Source organism: Anopheles coluzzii, chromosome 3 (assembly GCF_943734685.1).
Source record: "Anopheles coluzzii chromosome 3, AcolN3, whole genome shotgun sequence".
In the NCBI taxonomy this organism is placed as follows: Eukaryota; Metazoa; Arthropoda; class Insecta; order Diptera; family Culicidae; genus Anopheles; species Anopheles coluzzii.
The window spans coordinates 66,350,113-66,365,108 of NC_064671.1; the positions used below are offsets into that span (position 1 = coordinate 66,350,113).

The 14,996-nt window shown below is 41.2% G+C and overlaps 1 protein-coding gene and 1 non-coding gene across 3 annotated transcripts in view; both read right to left on the reverse strand.

Moving 5' to 3' along the window:
• Positions 1-14,996, reverse strand: part of LOC120957375 (protein CBFA2T3) — a 94,204-nt gene that overhangs the window by 37,455 nt on the left and 41,753 nt on the right. The window lies entirely within an intron of this gene.
• On the reverse strand, positions 10,211-10,283 carry Trnav-cac (transfer RNA valine (anticodon CAC)). Its single transcript has one exon. It is a non-coding gene; the product is annotated as a tRNA-Val (tRNA).

A 14,996-nucleotide genomic window follows, 5' to 3' on the forward strand; every position in this document is an offset into this window, starting at 1 on the left:
CCTTATCTGTACCGTACCGTACGCCAAACTTGTCATCATCGGTCTGTGGTGGTTCCGCAGAACGGAACGCACCTGAGGGACGCACAAAACTCCCGAAAATGGCCCGTACGAGCCGAAATATCCCACTCTCAAGTGAATGGGGATTACCGACTCTTTTCCAAATCAAATCCAAATCAGCTGTGCCCTCCGAAGGAGTGAATGCGGAGAACGGAGTCCAATGGAAAAGGCCATCTTAATCGGCGCTTGGCTCAGTGTGTGTGTGTGTATGTGTGTGTGCGTTTGATGGTGCTTATCAGTGAACGAAACGAAAGCAGCCAGTTCCCAGCTGTTTGACAGCTCTCGGTGGAGATTTATTGGCAGTGGAAAAGTCTCCTGCCCGTTTCGGTGCAAGATATGACGATTGGAAATAAATGAGGCAAAGGGGAAGAGTATTTTGGCGGTATGGATTACAGGGCCGAGCAATGGTACTTAAAGGGGGGAAATTATCCGGTGGAAGCAGTACAATTGTGGTTGAAAGTGAATATAATAAAATGTATTCTGGAAAAGTTTTGTGTTAGATGTACAGTGAAGCGCTATATATCCGAGTTCCTTTTATCCGGGCTGTTTAGAAATGACAGTTCAATACAAAGGTGACATTGCCTTATAAGGAGGTTATTTATAAAACGGTTATCAGAGCACATTGGCATAACAAAAAACAATATAATTCATGACACATTTCAAATATTCTCATTGGAACAACATGAAGTTATTAAAAATTGGGTAATTGTTATTGTGACATAAAATAAATTAAAAAATACAGGAATTAAAGAATAAATGTATCATTTGATTTATTTCCATCTTAATCGCATATCCGTGCGAGGTCTAATTCCGATGAGCTCGTATAAACAGCGCTCCACTGTATTAGATATGGTTAGTAAATTTCCATTAATACTATAGAGCGTTCATCGTTACTAAAAGCATCAATCAATAGTTTAAACAAAATGGTTAGATAGCTTAAGAAGCGCAAAAACCAACTAGACTCAATCTTGTTAAATAGTATCATGTGCTTTGCTCCGAACTACTATAGGCTAGGATGAGAGATCAAATCCCAAATCCATAGAAATTATGACGATATGAAACCATTTCTCTATACATATCTCCTCTCTCTCACACTTTCTCTACCTCTCTCACACACACATACTCACTCTCTGTATCGCTCTGTTGCTCTTGCCTTGTACGAGGATGAAAGGTGCAATGCCAAATTCAAACGAATAGTGAAAAGAAGATCTAAGAACGCCATCCATAAATTACGTACCACTTTTGTTGCATGAGGTATGACTACTACTTTTCCGGCGCGGCGTTATACTTGTCTCGATTGTTTTATAGCGAGGGAAGTGGGGTCTAACGCTGCATTCACGCAACCTAGAATACATTGTTTTCAATAGAATAAAATTCGGCATTGATTTTTAATCAAACGAGATACTAAACCAGGGGTCTCCAAACTTTTCACTTCACGGGCCGCATTGCTTCTCAAATATCGTTGTAGAGAACCATTTTTGTCACCTTTAGCTAGTAGACGAACGTTCAAATCTTCTTTTAATGAGAAAATACGAACTGAATGAATCAACATTGTACAGTTTTCTATTATTGAAGCGATATTGTAACCTTAAAATGTGAACCAAAAAGTAAAATAATCAAAACAAATATTTTTTTTATTTTAGTCTTCACAAATCATCACGGACCGCATTATAGGCACTCGAGCCGTGGCCGTAGTTTGGAGACCCTTGTAATAAACAAATTTCTACAGAGCTCATTCCAGGAAAGCTACACTAATGAGGAAATATTTCTAACTCTATATGTAGCGTATTTCATAGATAGCCCTTACAGTGTTTTGCAAATTATCACAAGACCGCAAATCCCTTAAATTATTACAAAATTCAGTTTTGCCGCCTGAAATTAATAAATTAGGATATCTTAATAAAATAATACTTGAAGAATACGGAAAAATACACTATACTGCATAAGACAAAGAATAGCTTCAAACACATTTAAAAAAACCTAAGAAAATTCACTGTACACATTATTGTACCGTATACATCTCTATTACAGCCTCTAGAGCACAGTTATCACTCCTTTTTTCATTTTTTCATTTGAAAATTTCAATTATATCTTCGTTTTATTTTATTTATTTTTTGCCAAACCTCTACCAAGAAGTGTAACAGCCCCGATGACACAATTTCAGCTGCAGATTGAAACGAGGCAAGCCGTTTAGCCGTCAGCCAAACACACACACACACAAACCGAAACATGTTCCATAATTGCCCCTCAGACGAGCACGGCAGTGCAGTGGCGATCGTCTCAGCAACAGCAGCAACGACCACGACGACGACGCCCTCCGTAGAGCAATCTGTCTGAGAGTTTCGCATAAACCGCAAATGTTGCACCAGTGGGACCGGTTGGACCGAAACGCATGTCGCCCGTTTTGGGTCCCCTTTGGGTACCGCGGTCCGGTTGGTCAACCGTTCCGTTTAGGATTCGGGCTAAAAGCCCCCGAAAATGCGCACGTAGCACGTGCGGGACACAGAAATCCGTCCGAGACGGAAATGGTCCATTAGACCGGCGTCCGTGTTTGGTTTCGGATCATGGCGCGTACCTCTGTTCCGTACTCCGTACCCATGCTGGTGTGTGTGTGTCTGGGAAAGAGTATTCCGGTAATCATCTTCGAAACCTGTCGGCGCACGATGACACCAGCTGCAGGCAAAACCGAGAAAACACACAATCCTCCTTCGCTCGGCGGTGTCCTGTTCCCTTTTCGGAGCAGTACCAAGTCCACCCATTCTCCACCCACCCACCAGGGGGGGGGGGGAGCAAGTCATGTTCGATCCCATGCCCGTCGACCGACGGCGATGTCCCCATTCCCAAAGACACCCACCGGGCACCGGGTTGTAGCGAGCTGCCTCTGCTACCACTGCAACAAAAACGGACCTTCCAGGGGGCGAGATGCGAGAGCCGAGCGACTTCTTGGGCAAGTGAGCGGCTCTTCTCGGCACTCGGTAAAGGAAAACTCCGTTTTGCATGGGACGGAAACAGCTGTGACTGAAAGAATTAATGCCGGCGTGCCCGCTGGTTTGTGCCGCTGTTGCCTTCTGTGTCGGAAGTTCTGCCCGGTTTCGGAATGCTGCTCTCACTCTTGCTCTCTCGCTCTCTCGCTTTGGTTAAAAATTCGAAAAACCCTCCATTTCCGGAAGCGAAATGACTCCCTCAACATACACGCCGGGGTTGAGTCGGTGTGCCGCGCGGGTCAGAAATACATCGATGATGACGACAGTTCAAGCTGGTGCCTCTTCCCTCGGTGGCACTTTTTGCCAGTTGGTGCAGTTGAAGGTAAATAAAATGACGGAAGTGGCAGCGCGCATGGCGAGCGCGTAGTTGTGCCAATGTTCATGGGGAACAAGGTCGACGAGAGGGTGCAAGGTGTAGAGGGGAGGGGGTAGAAAAAATGGATTCTTTTAACGTTCAAACTAATAACGAAAGTTTCCCTTTTTGCACAAAGCCAAATGTGGAGAGCCGATTCGGGGCCGGGTAGTAAATTTATGTGATTCGAAGCGGATGGTCGGAATGATTTTTCCTTCCCCGTTTTGCACCGCACCTCCACCAGCATCCTCCCATTCGATTGAACCGCATTCCAGTTGCGAAATGCTTTGCTGTGATTTTGATGTTAAAATTTTAGAATTAGCATGATTTTGTTGAAGAATTTATGTTGCAATAGTACTTTTCCAATATAAATTTAATACTTTCAAACGACAACAGTAGATAAATAAATAGATAAATAGATAAATAAATATGTTAACTCACAAAAGAGAAATAGCTTCGAAAAAACGTGAATGAATAGGAATGACGCAAGAAAAAAATAAAAATCCCATGTAAATAATTAATAAAAAAGCATTGTAAAGAAAATAACAAAAGATGATAAAACAAGAACAAAATAAAACAACATACACAGAGAAATATTAAAAAATAAAACAGAAATAACATACGAAAGCATTAAATGGTAAAATATACATAAACTTTACATTGTATACAGGAAACAAGCAGAAATCAACAACAAAAATTAAATAAAACTAGTAAACGAAACAAATTAAAAACATTATGAAAAAAGAAAAATAATCGAAAAAGATATGAAAATGTCTTAATATGTATGAATTAGCAAACAAAAGATACAAAAACTACTGTACACCATCAAATACAACAAAAAACAAAACACATCAAGCCGTAAATTGTTGTTCGCTGATAAAAATAAATAATCGTACAAAATGAGCTTTCATTTCAGTCCATTCGAGAGAGAAACAAGAATTTTGCCGACTCAATTAAATTGGCCCGAGCGCTTCCGCTTCCACCAACGGGGGCTTTCCTAAGTTCAGGCTCAGCAGTTTTTCTTTTCCGTTGTTTCCCTTTCTCCTCCTGCTACGATCAACACACAGTGGGGGTTCAATTTTGCTTCAACCATTTCAAACCCTCTCCAGAATCACTTCCCACAGCACCGAACGGCTGCTTGCCAACTGCTGCCGTTCGACATTAGTTTGAGTTTTTATTTATTTTTGTACACTTCATCGCTCGGCTGGTCGTCGTCGTCGTCGGAAGCCGCGCGCACGGTTTGTGTGAAAGGCGGATTCCCGCTCAGGCCCACATTTGAAATTGCAGCACATTGTAACGATTGCCAGGCCCCCCCGGACATACCCTTACAACCGACTCAATCGGGTAGAGTTCGTGTGGATGTAGAGCAACAAAAAAGAGGTGCGGAAAAGAAATTGATTCCCGCAATGGTGCCACGAATGAATCATGTGTCTTTTTACTGTTTCCCACTTTCGGTGGACACCATTTTTTTGCGAAGAGAAGTACCTTGAAACACACTCTCAAGTTGGTTGTACACGAAATGTTCCTACTCTTCATGGCAGGGCTGTCCATTGGTGACAGTTTGAGGTCTCCTTTCGAGAGCTACTACGAGCCAGCACTAGTTAACATGTGGCACTCAATCGAAGGGCGTCCAATACGCGCCGACACCGAAGGTGGTCGATAAGCTCGGAAGTAGAATGAAACCTCCAAGCATGCAAGAACGATTTCCCTCTAAGAAATTGGAGCCGTTTGGAAGAAAGCCGTTTGCCGCGTTCTGCCGTCGACAGTTGGGGAGTTTTTCATTCAAATTGAATCAATGTTACACCATGCCCACCACCACCACCAAGGCAGACAAGGTTGCAATTTATGTCCTGGCGCAGGGGGCTGGCTGGGACAGAACCAAGGAGTGTACAATTTATTGGAATTGATAAGTTTTAATTTAAAATTTCAATTAACTGCCGCAGCACGGTCGGTGCGGCCGACTTCTCGGGTCGCGTTGGTGCGATACCAGTTGGTACCATGCTGCCCGCTTCCGGGTTGAGCTCAACTAAGAAAGCGAGGGTAAGCTTTGCCAGCTTTTTTTTTGCTGGCTCCTGCCCGATCCTTCGGATTGCAAGATGACAGCGATCGCTTTCCCTGCGCTCATGTACACACACACGCACCTCGAAGCGGCGAGGGTTAGTTAAAACGTGCGCACGGTTAACTTTATCGAATGGTTATTTATGTGACACGGATTATTGAGCCAACCAGGCCAACCGCGGGGGTAAAGGAGAGTTTCCGTGAAGCGCAATTGAAGCGCCAACCTCTCACACGCAAAAGCTTTGAGTTTTTGTTTCACTGTGCTTCAAACAAACAGGTGTAAAGATGTTTTTTTTTGCTTTGTTCGCACGGTTGTTTCGCCGCTCAGGTCAGGTACAGTCTGGTGCGGGAGTTAATTATACGCTACACCTGTTGGGCCGGCGTCACGATTAGAAGGGGGAAAGGTTTTCGCTAAAGGTGTGCTTTTATTAGGCGATAATCATAACCATAAAATAGCAGATAAATTGCTTGAAAAGTGTGAGCTTATGCATGTATGAGAGAGTGTTTTGAGCAGATTAGGCTCAGAAAATGGAATTCTAATAGGCTCACTGTTAGGGGAAAGTGAATGTTCGGATAAGGTTTTTACAGGTTTTAAGTAAATGGTATGCTTTAGTAATGTAGGAAAGGATAAATTATTGAAAAATACCTCATTTACGATGCTAAACACACTAACACTTTTCGCTTTATAATAACGATAAAACAAGTCGAGAAATCAGGACAAACAAGAAACATAAAAAACATTTCTAGACATGGCCATCAGCAACAACATTGTTGACGCCTTACGGTAGGCAATTCGCATTCCACATTTAGAATTAGGACCACTAGGATAATTACTACACATAGGATTTAAAAGTCCGATTGTAAATAAGAAATATTAGTAGAATTTTGAATTTGACAGAGAATAAACATTAGCTTTCGAAACCTCGGCAAGATAACACCATTTATTATTAATATTACACGTTTTTCTGTGAAATCGCTTACTATTATTCTCACTAACTCTCTTAAATACACCTAACGCATTTACATTGCTTTCTCTCCTGTGTCTATCCGTTGCTAAGGTGCATTTTTATGTATTTCTGAAATGTTGTTTATCTTTCTCTCTTCTCGTTGAATTTGGCGTAATGCACTTGAATTAATTCAATTAACCATATTCAGGAAACTATAAGTGTAAAGTTATAAACGGTTCAATGTCTGGTGATACGTGTACATAGTAGGATGTGTTTGATTAACGAAATATCAGAAGCAATTAGATAAGAAACACAAAAAAAAAGAAAAATACTTTCAAACACGTTTTTAATGCATTATAAAATGCCTTAAAAACGTGAGGTTTATTTCATTACTCACATCTACCATTATAATTAAATTTTAATGAAAAGAGCAATGAAATTAACCACACGTTTTTGAGGCATTTTTAAGTGCGTTACAAAACGTGTTTTTAAGCATTATAGCCAAATTATAAACAGCATATCCATTTTTGTCATTAGCATTCGATCTTTTCCTATTAATTTTTAATGTTTTAATTATTAATTTTGAGTTTTACTAAGTAAAACATGTTTTGTTCAGTTTTTCTAAACTATTGTTCTGTGTTCTACATAAATGTTGCTTGTTTGTTATGTTTATCATTTTCATTTCATTTTTGCATTCTTTTTAATCAGGTTTTACTCATTTACTTTTTATCAGGTTTTACTGTTTGTCTATTTTGTTTGTTCGCTTGCATATATTTTCATATTTGTTTGCGTTTTAAAAACAAACAATCGAACCATCCCAAGTTTGTATGTTTCAAGTTTACTTTTACTAAATCGTTGCTTTTTATTCTGCTGAAATGTTGCTGGTTTGTTCTATATAACTGCGTGTAACAAACTTGTTACTTTTATCGAAATTTTATTTACTTTTAAAATAAAAATAAGAGAGCTGCAAGAACACCTGCCATTCATATTCTCTATACAATTTTAGTATCAATTATTGATTCGATCAATAATTTGGAAAAGTTCTCATTGTGAACATATTTCATCCAACATTGTTTAAAAAGCCGCATTTTTGTCATTATCAGGACATTGTCATCTCCAACTGCCACCGGCAAACGATTCACCATCAATCGTATCCTCGCTGTGGAACGATTTTCCTCCCGGGGCCATTCTGCTCCAAATGATTGTTCGTTAATTAAACCTTCTCCGATACCGATCCTTTTGTACCGAACCAAATATGCAAACAAACAAACAAACAAAAAACGGCCCACGCTCCCCGTTCAAAAAAGGGCACAACATCAATCGCATGACATATCGGACCGGAAACGCTTATGACTCAAGAAACGATTTGCAAAAAAAGGAAGCAACAAAAAAACCGAATCGCCCCTTTCGAAACCAAGCAAAATGAGAATCAACTCTCCATCGCAATTTCACCGCTCCCTTTGGGAAAACAATTCACCCCAACCCCAACCGGGGGGGCCACCGGTCGTAGCAATGCTGAAAATGATTTCCGGGTTGCTTTTTGGTGCTGCGCCCCTATCCTTCCGTCCGCCGTCCGGGACTACTCACTCAATCAATCGCACATTTCGAAGTTCAATCAACAGTCTCGACACGCGCTGGTCGACATTTTCTTTTAGCGCAACCCTGTGGGTCGCACCTGTGTCAGAGTATTTGTGTGTGTGTGTGAGTAAGGGTATTTTTCCAGCTGCATCGAAACGGAAAGCAAAATTCGAACTGCACGGAACACCACGGAAAGAAAAAGTGGTTTGGGACCAGTGTTTTTTCCCACCCCGGGTTTGTTTCTTCCCAGTTACCCCACAAGAACTCCGCACCGAGAAAGAGAGTGTGTGTGTGTGTGTTTGTGTGGTGCATAGTGCTCATGATTGATCACTGTTCCGAAGTTCGGTACAATCAATTTTGCTGTTGCCGACGTTTGACGTTGACCTGGCTCTTCTTGCAGTTGACGTCCCCGGGCCGACCCGGCCGACGACTAGGTGCGAGAAAATCGGCTGCCTTATGCGGCTGATGATGGAAACCTGACGACAGCAGGCGCACTCGATGCAGCACAAACTGCCCGTCAATGAGCCGACCGGGGTGGGTACCAGGCTCACACACAAAAAATAATAGACCCAAACAGTGCTGGGTAAGCCCGTTGGTTGCAGAACATGATCTTGATCCGATGGAAATTCGTCACCGCCGGCAAGGAAACTCCATTCCGATAGGTACGACGGGCGGCGAGCGATTGGAATTCGCCTTCGGTACAACTCATTTTGTGCGGGAGTCAAACGGGCGAAGAAAAAAACACACACACACAGACATAGAACCCGTGCAACATGAAGGATGTGGGTGAAAAAAAAATCAAAACAACCAAACATCACATACATCAACGGCAGAAATCGAAAACTTCGGCCCACATCGCGCGAGCGCACCCGCTTGGCGCTGGCAGCCCGTCGAAACCAGTCGAACTCGTGGCTTCCTTTACCCGCTTTATGTACTGTTTTTTTCCTCCTTTCCGTTGTTAGCAGTGGCGGGGGTAACGCAACACCCACAATCAGGCACAGGCTTCAACCATCACTTCTCGCCATCAAACGCAGACGATTCCCGCATTTCCCGGCCGTCCGATGCTCATGGGCAGGCAAAAACAACAAGCGGAAACATGCGATTCTCGAACTCACGAATGCACCCACTGGCTGCACTTAGATGACCGATTCTATTACCGGTGCCACACAATGCACAATGGCCGGACCACCATCATCGTTTGTCGTCGATTGTTGGGGAAGAAAAACAAAATTTGGCCCCCCTTTTGGTGGGTACTGTGAGCGGACTTAATATGGGCACTAATCACCCACGAATGTTGACCCAACAGTGGACATGAGCTGCGGGTTGATGGCAATGTTTTAGAAATGGGTTGAAACTTCAATTTAGCCAATTTCTTGGGCTAAGGGTATATTTTAAATAAGTTCTTAAACTTGTGTTTAATGAGGATTGTTTGAAAGAAGTATTTATAATAAAACGTTTGTTATTATAATAGAAATTGCTTATCAAAAGCACATTTTGTCGTACCCATTGCAGTACTACAAGCGCATAAAATACGCCTGGAGATATGCAAATTGCTAATTAATTAAAGATAACATTCAATTTCAATCCTTCATTGTTCAACAATGAGATTGTGTTATTTCAGCGTTATTTATTTACTTCTCTTTACACAAACAACTCATAACAAATAAAAACTACTTTTTACAACTAATAACAATTTATGCGAGAGCATACATTTTCGAAATTAATTGTTAACTACCCTTTACTTAGGTTTTGTGAGATTCTTCTAATAGAGACCACCTTGAAAGCATATAAAATTAATTTTAAATGATTATTTATGCTATGGTTACTGTATCGGACACAAACTCAGTTAACGATAGATTTTATCTGGCTCTTCAAATTCTCTCATAGCCAGGTTTCACTGTACTTCAATTACTTGGAACAGTGGCATTCATCAGAATCTTCTTTCATCGACTTGAATGTCGTAAGTGATTTATTTTAAATTATATTATATTTAATTATATTTAATACAAAGATTAGGAGAGCAATTTTTAAAATTTTACAACTTTTTATCAAATTTACATTAAATAATTTTATAAGTAGGTATATAAATTATCAGAAAAATACGTATTTTTAAATCCATCAGTGTATGTAGCATTATGTTATTTAAAACAAGAAACATTATAATAGCTTCACAGCTATCAATAAAATCTAACAAATCATAGAAGAGTAAAAAGTAAAATGACAATATTTCTCTCTGTTTCCGCCCGGGTTCGAACCGGGGACCTTCTGCGTGTGAAGCAGACGTGATAACCGCTACACTACGGAAACCGATGTGTGAGGCGGTGCTATAAACGCAGCACATTGACACAACAATCTCCATGCGGTGCTTCTATCAGCGATCAAAGACGAAAGTATTAGACGATGAATCTTACCGCACACACACACTCACACAAATACACTCAACAAAGTGCTATCAAAAACGAAACGAAATTCATTCGCGCTAACCAGCGCTAAATGCTATCTGCTGACACAAACAAAAGAAATCAAAAACACTCACACGCCTCTGTCGGAACCAATACCCCACCTACCCAGTCCCTACTCTGGGAAACCACCTTGGGAAACGGGAGAGACGAGGCTCGGCCCATCTTGCCACCAGTGTCGGTGACATTTTCCGACCCTTCTTCGAGCAGCAGCAGCAGCAGCCCGTGTGAGATCTCGCAAGGTGCAGATGAATTCGACACTCGAAACCCCGGTGACAAAGGCACACAAGACGAGCAGAGAACGATTAGAGGGAGTGCATGGGCTTGTGTGTGTGTATGTGTGTTGCATTTTAGGGAAACTTTTTCATGCAAACGAAGAGGGCGGTATAATTTCCCATCACCGTCATCAGCAGCCACGCTGCTGTCCGTGATGCTGGCCAGACATCACGCAAGCAGCATTCACCGTCTCCGAGCACGGGCAGGGGCGTTGAGGAAAAAGTTTGCCTTAGCACCAAGCAACAGTTTTCTGCAGACGGCGTGCCCTTAACCCTCGTCGTTTTCGTGGGGGGAGGGGCGGTTGGCAGACACTGCAAGACATTCTGCAATCTGCAATCTACCTTTTTCGCCGAGCGGTCGCTGGGATAGGGAAGGATTACTGGTTCACCCTCATAATGTGGCACACCAGAGTGCCGAAAGACGAAAGGGAGAAACTATGTTAACAAAACGGAAAGGGGAAGCACGATGGAAAACAAATCACAACCATCGGCCTTCGCGGGACCATTCCGTGCGGGACCGGCATGTTTTGGAATGCCAGCGCGTCAGCATCTGTACACACGCTCGGTTTCCCCGGGTTTTGTTTGAAATCGCTTTGCTTCAACTCTCAACCCCTGGAAGACACTTGTTTTTACCCGTATTTCATCATGCCGTTTTTTCAAAAACGAAACCCCGTACAACGTTTCAAGGTAAGCAGCATCCTTCAAGGAAGATAGATTTTAGTTCACGTATTTTCTAGATGCCAGTTTAAATGTGAGATAGTACACAGCGTACAAGGTTTTAATCATACAAACTACACTATATTTGAGCAGATGGTTTTTGGGAAGAAAACAGCGTCAGCACAACCTGTCAGCTAGTGGCAGCTGCTTCAATACCACGTGCGGTAATGCCGGTGTGGTGAGTTTTACTAAATGGCAATTGGTTGGGCAGCTTTTTATTTAACATTGCTGGTGTTATTCGCTTCCGCTTGTAGTCGAATCTTCTATTACCTTCAATATAATTTTGAAAATTTAATTAAAATATTCAAACGTAATTATGACATTGAATAGCTTTTAATTAACAAACTGCTTTGCAATAAAAAACTAAACGTTTGAAATTGTCATTTTCTTACATCTTACAAGAAAATATATTTTTTTATTTCCAAACAATCGAAACATAATGTTAATGTTTGACGAATAATAAATTTAACGATTAAGTTCATAAAAAGAAGATAAAAGAGCGTTAAACTACAAAAACATGAAAATGAAGGAATGAAGAAAGTAACATAGGGATCAAAAATGTTAAAAAGGAAGCAATTTATTATTTATCACACAAAAGACTAAAAAATGAACAAAAAATAAATAACCTCCAAATAGACAAAGAATGAATAAGTCATTTGGAATGAAACAAAAAACAGCAAACTAAACAAATATGTTGAAGCCCAAATGTCACTTTGTAATATTAGTCATTCGTTGGCTTTTATACACATTTTTTTTAATTAAATCCTTTTTAAATATTATTAATTGTGTTTTTCTGCATTCTTTTAAAAACACAAAATAATTGTGTTTTAATAACAGAAAAATACGTTCATTAAATATAATAATAAAAAAAGTAGATTGAATTAATTTTTTGTCGCAAAAACCACTGTGTTGTTTTCGTCATTTTCATACTAAAGGTAAATATAAATATAAATCTTATCAACGTACACGTTCACGTCCATCCATCCATTGTTGTTGGAAAAAATGGCTCAACAAAAGTTCTTCTAAAGAAGGTTAAAACCACCTATCAGCCCCATCGTGCACACTCAGCACACAAATACCCAACCGACCAGATACAAGCGGGCTGCCTGCGACATCTCGATAAGAAAGAAACGCCACTCTTCCCCACTTCCACTGCGCACGTGTGTTCGGGTGTGTTTCCCAACCGTTTGCACTAACGCCACCGCGCCTGCAGGTGGGCAGCAGCCGGCCGTGCCGATAATGTATTTCATCTCGGAGCACTAAACCATCCCCGGGCAATGGCCAGGCGTCCACCACCGACTAAATCCCAATCACTGGCATACCACCGACGCCACCACCATCATCGCCAGTGCTACACAATCCGTTCCGAAAACAAACGACAACAAACCGCCATCACAAACACTTGCGTTCTCGTAATGGTCCAACCCGACCAGCACGCTCTGTCCCACTCGAAAAGCGTCCCGCCATTTCCACATGTGCGTCTAAGATTTTAATGGATTGACGACAACCCAAAGGGACAGAGTGGCCTTTCCTCCACTATTAATCCTTGTGTCTGTGTGTGTGTGTGCGCGGATTTCGGAGGTATAGCAAGAGGGTGAAGCGGGTGTGTTTCATGGTGTTTCACCCACATCTTCCTTGGGTACAAGGCGATGGTGTGCAGTGATGCACAGCAGGCGGGTGTGTGCGGGCAAAGGAGGACGCAAACTTTAATGCAACATACTGCCACTTCACCATGTGCTGGAACAACACACGCATCAGAGCCAAGTTGCAGCAGTACCCAAGTGTGTGTGTGTGTGCTGTAGAGGGGTGGGGTGATATGGTATTCCATCCTTTTTTTATTTCAACAGCCTTCTTTCTTCGTTGTCGCTCAAACTCGCACATGTTTGGCTTGCCATTCACCAGGGGTGAGTGAGCGGGAGGAAGGTTTACCTGCTGCCAGTTGCAAAAGCCCGGGAGAGGACGCATTTACCGTGCAGACCACCGGGGCACACTGGGGCGGCCCACTGTGGCTGCAAGTGTTTCTAATCTTTCTACAAAGTGAAGCATAATCATGCAGTTAAGCGAGTAGTTGGTAGAGCTGTTTATGAAATAGACAGTACAGCTTCTATGTAGGTTTATAAATTGAAACCAAAATGATTATCGCTCTCCTCACAAGACTAAACTTTAAATATGCATGAATAAGGCATTATAGTAACTTCGTGGATACGATTTCAACAGAAAAACGAAGCAGAAAGCTTCTGAAGGATGAGTTTGCTTTAATCTCACAGCTCTGGTTAACAGTTTGATTTCAGTGTAAATTTCTGACAAAGATCTTAAGCTTTCCAGAGTTTAGATGACTAATTCAACACACTATTTTAATCACAACTCAAAGAATCTAATGAAGAATACTTTCAAGCATAGTTAAGAAATCAAAATTACAAAGATTTTACGGGTTAGAGCTGAAGCCTACGAGATTTAAATGGCTACAGAAAGTCTTTAAAGTTTCTTAAACGTATGTCCAATTTTCCACAATGCCTAACGCAATAATGGAAAATCCCAAATGACTTTCACGACAGAGCTCTTGCAGTTCAGAACCATAGGACAGGTGTATCCATCATCAGCTCAGGGAATTATGTAGCTCTCAGAATCAGAGCACTCATTCCTGAGTTCAATGCTTGATTCGTTGTAGCCTCTGATACATCGTAGAGATGAAGCTTAGATCATCTAGAAATTGAGTTCCTCGGATACCCATCTTTTTACATAGAAACTCAACAAGAATAGACTCTTAAAGATAAGAATTAAAGATAATAATTTTTCAATCAATACACCTTTAAAGACCGATTTTTCTTGAAAATGTGTTAGATTTGTATGTTAATGTGTCGCATTACCTGTTGCACACTTTGATTTCGAGTTTGTGTCAAGGTTTGTACTGCAAAGACTTTAATTCTTAATGGGAATTTAATGGTTGTTCCATGCAACTTAAATTCTCAAATACAATTCTATTGTTTTAGACACAACTGGGATCGTTTCAAGAAATCATTACAATATTGGCTTGACTGGACCTTGGAGATGCATCGTTGCAGCATCCTTATTGCGATTTAAATGATACAATATGAGAAGGAAGTTGTCAAGTATCAATTCTAAACCATCAAATTTGTACTTCCATAAATACTAACTTATATGATCATATTTATAAAAAATAATACTGAACATTTAAGAACACTGCTTGAAGTCAACCAATTTCTCTGTAGAGTCCTCTGACGGTCCAAGTAGCCCAAGTATGACACTGTATGATGTAACCAGTGCTCTCGTTCAATGTCTTGTACAAAGTGTCCACACACTCCCCCAGTGACCGTTCCAGAACAGGTCTCTCACACTCTTCTGTTCTTCCATATGTTCGCTTCTCAATCATGTTTACGAAGGACCGGTAACAAGATCGCCATTTTTTACACATGCTCACCCATCCCCAAACCATCCCCCTTCAGTAGACATTGCCAACAACAACAACAAAAAAACGGAAAGGATTCTGATGGAAAAATTGTAATAAGACACTGGCAGAGGATGGAGGATGAGGGAATAGAAACAGGACC